This window comes from Capsicum annuum, chromosome 1 (genome assembly GCF_002878395.1).
Source record: "Capsicum annuum cultivar UCD-10X-F1 chromosome 1, UCD10Xv1.1, whole genome shotgun sequence".
Classification (NCBI taxonomy): Eukaryota; Viridiplantae; Streptophyta; class Magnoliopsida; order Solanales; family Solanaceae; genus Capsicum; species Capsicum annuum.
In genome coordinates this window covers 250064768-250073575 of record NC_061111.1, presented here as the reverse complement: position 1 = coordinate 250073575, position 8808 = coordinate 250064768, and positions in this window count along the sequence as shown.

Below are 8808 nucleotides of genomic sequence, written 5' to 3'. Positions count from 1 at the left end.
CAGATATGTGATTTGTTGCATAGAACATTCATTTGTCTCAACTGATGAGTAATATGTTTTGCATTATTGCAACAAATTACTCATCCATTGCAACAGGTTAGTTCACTTTTCCAATAGATCACTCATATATTGCAACAGATGTGTGATTTATTGCATAGACCATTCCTTTGTCTTAACAGATGAGTGATATGTTTTGTATTATTGTAATAAATTACTCATCTATTGCAATAGGTTAGTTATTTCGTGTAATAGATAACCTACATAGTGCAATAGATGTGTGATCTATTGGAACTGTTATTTTTACTATTTTGTATGTTAGATTTACTATTATCCTTTTTTAACGATGCAATAATTAACTATAATCTATTTTATGTTTTTGTTAATGTTAGATATTATGGATCCCAAGAGAACAGAAACCGAATCAAGTCTAAGTAAAGGAGCAAATAAAGTGGCTAGGCTACATCTACGACTCTATGAGCTTGCTTTACAAGCATTATCTCAATCAGGAGCAGAATATGCTGAACACGGGGAGGAGGAATATTTCAAAAGAGATGATCCTAATTCTAATGGTCCTTCCACCAAAAAGTTGTTCAAAATGTTCAGCATTGATCATTATCTTATGAGAATGCAGTGTGATGGTGCCACAAATTTAACGAGTGATTTTTTGGCTACGTCAGCCATGGAAAAATCTTTCAATGCCTTCAGAAAAATACTTTGAGAATAAAAATTGGATGTTTATTTCAGGGACAACTACTTTAGGAAATATCTTAATTTGCCGGATAACAGTGCTCGTTTCCAAATAAAATGGTATATGATCTTCTCAAGCGTAGGTTTATATATGAAAACAAAGATAAGATGGCTGAGGTGTGGATAAATTACTGTGGCATGCCTGTTTGTTTTGGTTGGAAGGAGTTTCCCATAGTTACTAGACTAAAATGTTATCCTCCTTCTCCTTCTCAAGTTATACCTATTCTAACCCAAAAAAGCACCCTACAAACCCCAAAAAGGCAAAGTCAAGTCAAGTGATCGTGATAGCCTAGTGTCCATTGTTGGTCCAAGATTCAAAAACAAAAATTAGATAGAAGCGTTGGAAGGTAAAAGAATTTCAAAGAAGCAAAAGCAATCATTATACTTGGTTTGGTTTGTACATAATATTCTTTGGGCGAGAAACGTTAACAACAACTCAAATGTTTCTTTAATAAAGCTCTCCGAGGATCTTAAGGCATTTAACAGCTATCCTTGGGATTATGAAAGCTTCAAAATGACTGTCAAATATTTGTTGACTCCGTTAATGCCAAAGACAGTCAACTTATATGGCTTTTCATAGGCTTTCACGGTAAATGTTTCTTTTATTGTGATGTGATTCAGTTTTTTATTTAATAATGGTTTTGATTTATTGGCTTTATTTTATAGGCTTAGGCATTTGAAGTCATTCCTTATTTGAGACAATAAGTGAACTATTAGGAAGAAGTTTCCTGTCCAAGAATCTTGAGATGGTTGTCAGTCGAAACTAATAAAAATGCAAAATTTCTAGATCGATTCACCCCCTGAAGGATGCAGTGAGTATAATTATAATTCAATTTTTATTTTAATTAATGATTTTTTGAATGATCTAATCATCATTATAATATATGTAATGATTTATGTTAGATTGTGCATCCGTCACTTGTTTCGACCAATCGAGAGTTAAAGATGCCATTTTTCTTACTTTACGGTCTGTTCTAACTTTATCTGACCCTAAGGTCATTGACAGAATAAAAATAGAATTATTGAAGCAACAACCATAATAAGAAAAATAATTTTAGAGGGTGGTCTTCTTGTTGTTGATGGTCTTAGTGGTGCTATTGTTGGTGCTAATGATGTTCCTCTTACAGTTTTTAAAACAAACCATTATGAGTATGACCATTATGGTTATACAGATTTTGCCTCTTCTAGCGAATGTTCAGCATGCAAATGTCAAGATTGCAAGGTGAAACATAATATAGTGATTAATGCTATTAATTCATTAACTTCTTCTATAAAGGAATTGACATCTAAGAGGGGTGTCATTCCATCAAAGAGGATTTTATATCCATCCACTCCATTAGATATTAAGGTTAAGAAGAGAAGAAAAGTAATTTCCAAGGCATTATCAATCATTCAAAAAAGAAAAATTACAACTCTTCTATCCATGTTTTGATCTATTGAGCAATGTACAATGATCAAAGGAGAGCAGCACGAGCTGAATAAGGTGAATATATATTGTCTGTTCTAGATAACAAACAGATATGTATCTGTTTCAGCAGATGACACCTCTGCTGAAAATTATTAAGCAGATAAATACATCTGTTGTAATAGTTGACTAACCTATTGCATCAGATATAGATCTGTTGAAATATATGTCTCATTTGTTTTAGCAAATCAAACAGCTCTAAGTACCGCTTTTATTTGTACTAAAAGATGATCTATCTGCTACAATAGATGGGTCATATATTGGGACAAATTAAATTAAGACTTCCAATCATTTCAGTTTTTCCAAACAAATGAGTCATATATTGCAACATATAGTTCACCCTTTGGAAATTATCATATAGGTCTTCCTTATGCTATAATTTATCCCAATAGTTGATCCATCTATTGCAACATAAATATAATCTGCTTGAGATAGTTTAAAATAGGAGGAAGACCTGTTTGATTTGCTAAAATAGATGAGTTATCCTTATTCATTTTTTGTATCTTTGTGATTAACATAGACCAATTCTAGCTTTCCAGGTGGAAGCTACTGTAGAAGCTACTATTGAACAATAGTGACAATATACTACTCTTTTTATGGAAATACGGAGAACAGAAAGCACAAAAATCATACGCAAGCGACATTAAATATCCATGACGACCAAAACCGAATTTCATAGCACCATATGAAGAACAACTTGTCCATATTGAGTAGATATTTATAGCTTGAGTTTGTCAAAGTAATAAAACCATCCCTTCTTAGGAATTGTTGGCACCAAAACTTAAATTGTTGATTTATTAGTTGAGATCCGTACCCATAACATTTTTTTTTACATTTCATTTATTCGTTGATTTATTTCATGTAATTTCTGAAGTCTTCAATTTATTTTATTTTGTCTAAGAATTTTATTTTATCCTTAGATTTGAACTTATAGATTCAAATGGATACTAGATTCAAATATCTCAATAGATAAGGTATCTGTTGCAACCGACGACATAACAGTTTCAAAATATTAAACTGATTTATACGCATGTTGCAACTAGTAGGTAATCTATTGGAAATTATCAAACAGGCCTTCCTACTGTTGCAATAGATAGACTTAGATAGAAATATTGACATAATAAAATAGATGACCAACCATTACAATAGATGAACTATCTGTTAGAACAGGTAGAATATCTATTACAATAGATGGACAATCTATTGTATTATAAATATTCAACTTTCATTAGACATAAAAAAAAATTGCCACTACATGTAAAGTGAAGTGACATGAAATAAAAAAAGGTGGAACCCATCGACAGTGTTCATTTTAAACACCTAAAATAAAATACGCATCAAGTAGACAATGTTCATTTTAAACACCTAAAATAAAATAGGCATCAAATGTGTCAGTTTGACACTTTTTTATCTATTGGTAGCTCGCGTGTAATTCATACAGCCAAGGCTCGTTGAACCCTCATTTTTGCTGACTTGGCACCTGATTTGGCCCCCAATAGTTATTTCCCCCCATTTGATATGATAGAAACTTGGAAGACACGAAATCACTCAAAAACAGTCCACAAACACTCCAAAGCAGTCCACAAATCACTAAGATCCTTGGACCGATTGGAGACCTCTCTCGGATTCACAAATGCAACAAGAATACAAGGTGAAAAAGGTGTATTTCACACCAAAAATGCAACAATACATGAAGAACAAGATGAACACAAAAGAACAAGATTCAGATTTAATAATAACAACAAGAACACTAGATTACAACACAAACACTAAACACGATTACAGGAAAGTAAAGGGATAAATAGATAGACCACATGAAGGTATAGTATTAAGAACCCAAGAATGGAAACTCTTGGACCCTTAACACTACACACAATAATAAACCTATCTCTTACATGACAAAATATCGGATTGCACCTCTCTAGCATCAACGTTTCTAAGTAAGCAACAACAAAAGAGAAACCACCCTATTGTTGTATCCTAGTTTCAGTTGGTGGCTTTTCCAAGCCCTAACTATGGTGTTTCAAGTCTTACAAGACTTACAATAATATCCAAAAACTAAGTGAATAAACCCTAACATTTTCCTTATATATTACAAAACAAATAGAAGTTAAAATGACCAAAAAGGCACTTAAAGAATGGGCACCCATCTTGTGTAATTTATGGGCTGATTTGGGTGAATTTTGGGCCTCTTTTACACTTCAATTTCACATGCCAAGGCTCGGTACAACATGCACTCTCTAAGTCCATAACTGTGATTATTCCCGTATCATCCTCTCCATCTTGAGAGGAATTTGTTCACAAATTCATGGCTTCACCTCATTCAATTGGTCACGTCAAAGGAAACCTACTCAACACAATCAGCAAACAAGTCCCAAAAACAAGTCAAAAACAGTCCACAAAATCATAAAGAATCCAAAGGCTCAATAGCAACAAGTCTCAGCCAACATCTTCATTTTGAACCTCGGCTTCCTCTCCATCTTGAGCCTTGTTTTCAATCTCATCCGAAACAAGTATCCTACCATCATACAAGTATTGTAGTGGTCTCCATATCCTTCATGTTCCTTTCTACTATACTCCTCTATATGGATTTATCGATTTTGGTGAATTGAAGTTTCCATTGAGAGAAATGATTTGGTAAAGGGGAGCTTCGGTTGTAGAGCTTGGATGGGAGAAAATTGTCTTCCAAGTCCCTCTTGTTGGACTTGATCGAATTGAGGGGGAAGCGACTCATTTAGTTCTCAGGCTTGAGGACATTTGTTGTCTTGGCTTATGTCTATGTCATTTAGTGGTGCTCTTGGAGGGTTGATCATTTGAGGTAAAGCTTCAGGGGTAGAAACATGAGAGTTTCTTCGACTCTCCACTCGATCCAACCTCTCAAGTATAGTAGACATATCTGAGCCCAATTTTCCAAGACCCACATTCGCCTTAGCTATTTCTCGGGCAATAGCATCAAGGTGGACCAAAATAGTATCCATTATGTCAAAGGAGTTACCTACAAAAACATAAAACACATTAGTTGTACAAAAACATCCCCACTCTCTCTTTTTATTTCTTGACTCTCGGATCCCTCACACTCAATCTCACAAGTGTTGCAAGCTTGCTTGTACTCCGAGTGATGTTGAGAGGTGAATCCAACTTTGACAAAGGCTCCAAAGAGTAAGGAAAACACAAGGATGTATTACAATAACTCAAAATAATCAAGACTCACAAAGGAAAGTTAACACAAAGAACGGGTTCAAAACTAATTTACAATCTAGTAAATGATCACTAGCTTGTAAATTAGTATTGGAATCAACAAACGAAACCAAGAAAATATCAAATTGAAACTACAAGATAAAAAATGAGCTTAAAAATTGTCGTGTGAACAGTAAAATGTGATGTGGCAGCCACATATGGTTCAATTTTATCAAGTTGTTAATTTCAAAAGTTCAATTCTTGGTCAATTTTCAATTTGGACCTTTGGTGGAATTTGTTCAATGGAGGGAAATACAAACTAGACTTTGGAGCTTCTTTTCAATTCAAAATTCAAGACTCAGAAATCTTTGACTAGACTTGTACAACCCTTAAAACATGAACCCTTGTTTTATGAAAAAGTGGTGGAGATGTGATGTAGTCTTTTGGTGGTTGGGGGTCTTTCAAGACTTAACAAAAGTTCTACACCTTGTACTTCACCTTTTGAAGATCTAAGTTAACTTTAACATTAACAAGGTGATGAATATGGTGAAGAACTTCAAAAAATACAACAACCACAACAAGAACGGCCAACAACAATCTCCCAAGAACAACAACAATTCTAGAATAACAAGGTCAACTATAAACCTCCAACAACAATTCTATCGGCCAAGTCTTTAGTGTGGTATTTTTGGTTTTAACAAGAGATAAAGGTTGTGACGAGCTTCAAGAACAACAACAACATCCACCAAGAATTACAAAAACATCCACACGACCAACTTCAAATCCATAACAACAAGAACAACAGCAATGGGCCAAGTTTATGTTCACAACAAGTTTGAACAAGTTCAAACTTAAGTTTAGATCTAGACTCAAAGTGTTGGTGGACAAGAAAACTAACACTAAAAACAACAAAACAAACAAGAACACAACTAGATATAGACACACAACGAACAAATATTGGCCAAGACACAACAAGAACACAATTTTGGCCAAGAACACAAACACGGACAGATTGGTATATTTTTCTGGAATTTTCAGATTTTAATTTTTTTCAAGTGAGCTAGCCCAAGATTTGATCTTGTAGGAACAAGATCAAACCATGCTCTATTACCAAATGATACGATAGAAACTTGAAATACACGAAATTACTCAAAAACAGTCCACAAACATACTCCAAAATAGTCCACAAATCACTAAGATCTTTGGACCGATTAGAGACCTCTCTCGGATTCACAAATACAACAAGAATACAAGGTGAACAAGGTGTATTTCACACCAAAACAGAAATAATACGTGAAGAAAAATATGAACACAAAAGCACAAGATTCGGATTTAACAATAACAACAAGAACACAAGATTACAACACAAACACTAAACACGATTACAAGAAAGTAAAGGGATAGATAGATAGACCACATGAAGGTATAATCTTAAGAACCCAAGAATGGACACTCTTGGATCCTTAACACTACAAAAAATAATAAACCTATCTCTTACGTGACACAAGATCGGATTGCACCTCTCTAGCATCAACGTTTCCAAGAAAGCAACAACAAAAGAGAATCCACCCTATTGTTGTCTCCTAGTTTTAGTTGGTGGCTTTTCCAAGCCCTAAATATGGTGTTTCAAGTCTTACAAGACTTACAATAATATCCAAAAACTAAGTGAATAATCCCTAACATGTTCCTTATATATTACAAAACAAATAAAAGTTAAAATGACCAAAAAGGCACTTCAAGAATGGGCACCCATCTAGTGTAATTTATGGGCTGATTTGGGTGCATTTTGGGCCTTTTTTACACTTTAATTGCACATGCCAAGTTTCGGGTCCAACATGCACTCTCCTGATTCCATAACCGTGATTATTCCCGTATCACCATTGTCTTATATGTACACCATCTTCCTAAAATTTAATCCTAAATTCCCACATCTTCTTCTTCATCATCTTTTTTCTCTATCCAAATTTTTCAAATTATTTGTATTTGGTTTTTGTGCATATTTTTTTTATTTTTTCCAACTGATCTTGACAATGTTGAGCTCCTCTTTCGCTGTTTTTTGTGATAAAGATTTTATATATTATAAGTGTGGTTATAAAACTCTATTGAAGAATTCTTGGACTCAACATAATCCAGGTCATAGAGTTTTTACTTGTAAGATTCCAAAGGTAATATTTTTTTATGTAATTAGATGATTAATTATTGACTTGTAATTATTTTATAATTGTGGTCTTGTTTTTGTAGATGTTGGGTGGTTGTGATTACTTTGATTGGTATGAAGAATGACACTCTTCACAAGCAAATCATGTAATCTGCGATTTATTGAGGAAAGTCAAGGTTTTTGAAGAGAAACAAAATCGAGGAAGAAGATACTACATTGTTGGCGTTATTGCTACTGGTTTGGTGTTGTTGGGTACATGGATATTCAAGCCTAATTGCTGAAATTTTCATGGTGGTGTATTTGTATTTGTTACTGGTTTGGAGTTGTTAAGCACATGGATATTCAAGAATAATTATTGGAAAATATCAAACAGATTTAGACATATGTTGAAACATGTAGGTCATCTATCTGAAATTGTCAAATAGGTATTCCCACAGTTGCAACAAATAAGGCGTAGATAGAAACATCAGCAAAATGCAATAGATGGACAACCTATTGCAAAAGATAAACTATCTGTCAAAATAGATAGAATATATTTTACAACAGATGGACAATCTGTTGCATTGTAAAAAATAAACTTTCATCAGACAAAAAAAATTGTCACTACATGTATGTAAAGTATGTAATGTGAAGTGACTTGAAATAAAAATATTGTTATTTCACAGACCTTTATTTATACACAGGCTCCAATCATCCAGTTAGTATACCATAAGCCAAGACCTTTTGCATGTTTCCCACAACGTCGTCACATAGAAAGTTCATTGGTGCAGCAGTTTTTGTGTCGGACAACAAACATTCGATGTGTGTAAGAGCATGTTACCCGTATGCGGAAAGGTTTTTATTTTTTGAAAGGTCTATGTCCTTGTTTCGACCTTCAAAATCCCATGGTTACTTCATCAATACTTCTGTTGGCAAACGATCCATTAGTTTACTCTACCGCAATAAGATGGGAAATAACTCCAACAGTGGTTGCATGTGGGTAAAAAATCGGCCTCGTCCAAGGCCGGTAAGTTGCAGTCATAAACATTGATCTTTCCCTCCTCAATTAGTAGCTCAACAGGCCGATAATGTATGTCATCTACGTTTATGACTCTAAGAGTCCTCTTTACCTCGGTCCATCTCTTTCCGTATGAATTTGGCCTCTCCCCTCTAACATATTTTATCATTTCTTCATCCCATTAGATCCCAGAAAGTAACGAATCAAATCCTACTCTACCGGGAGTTAATGCTAGATTACTGAGATCATCGTACCTATCCTTGA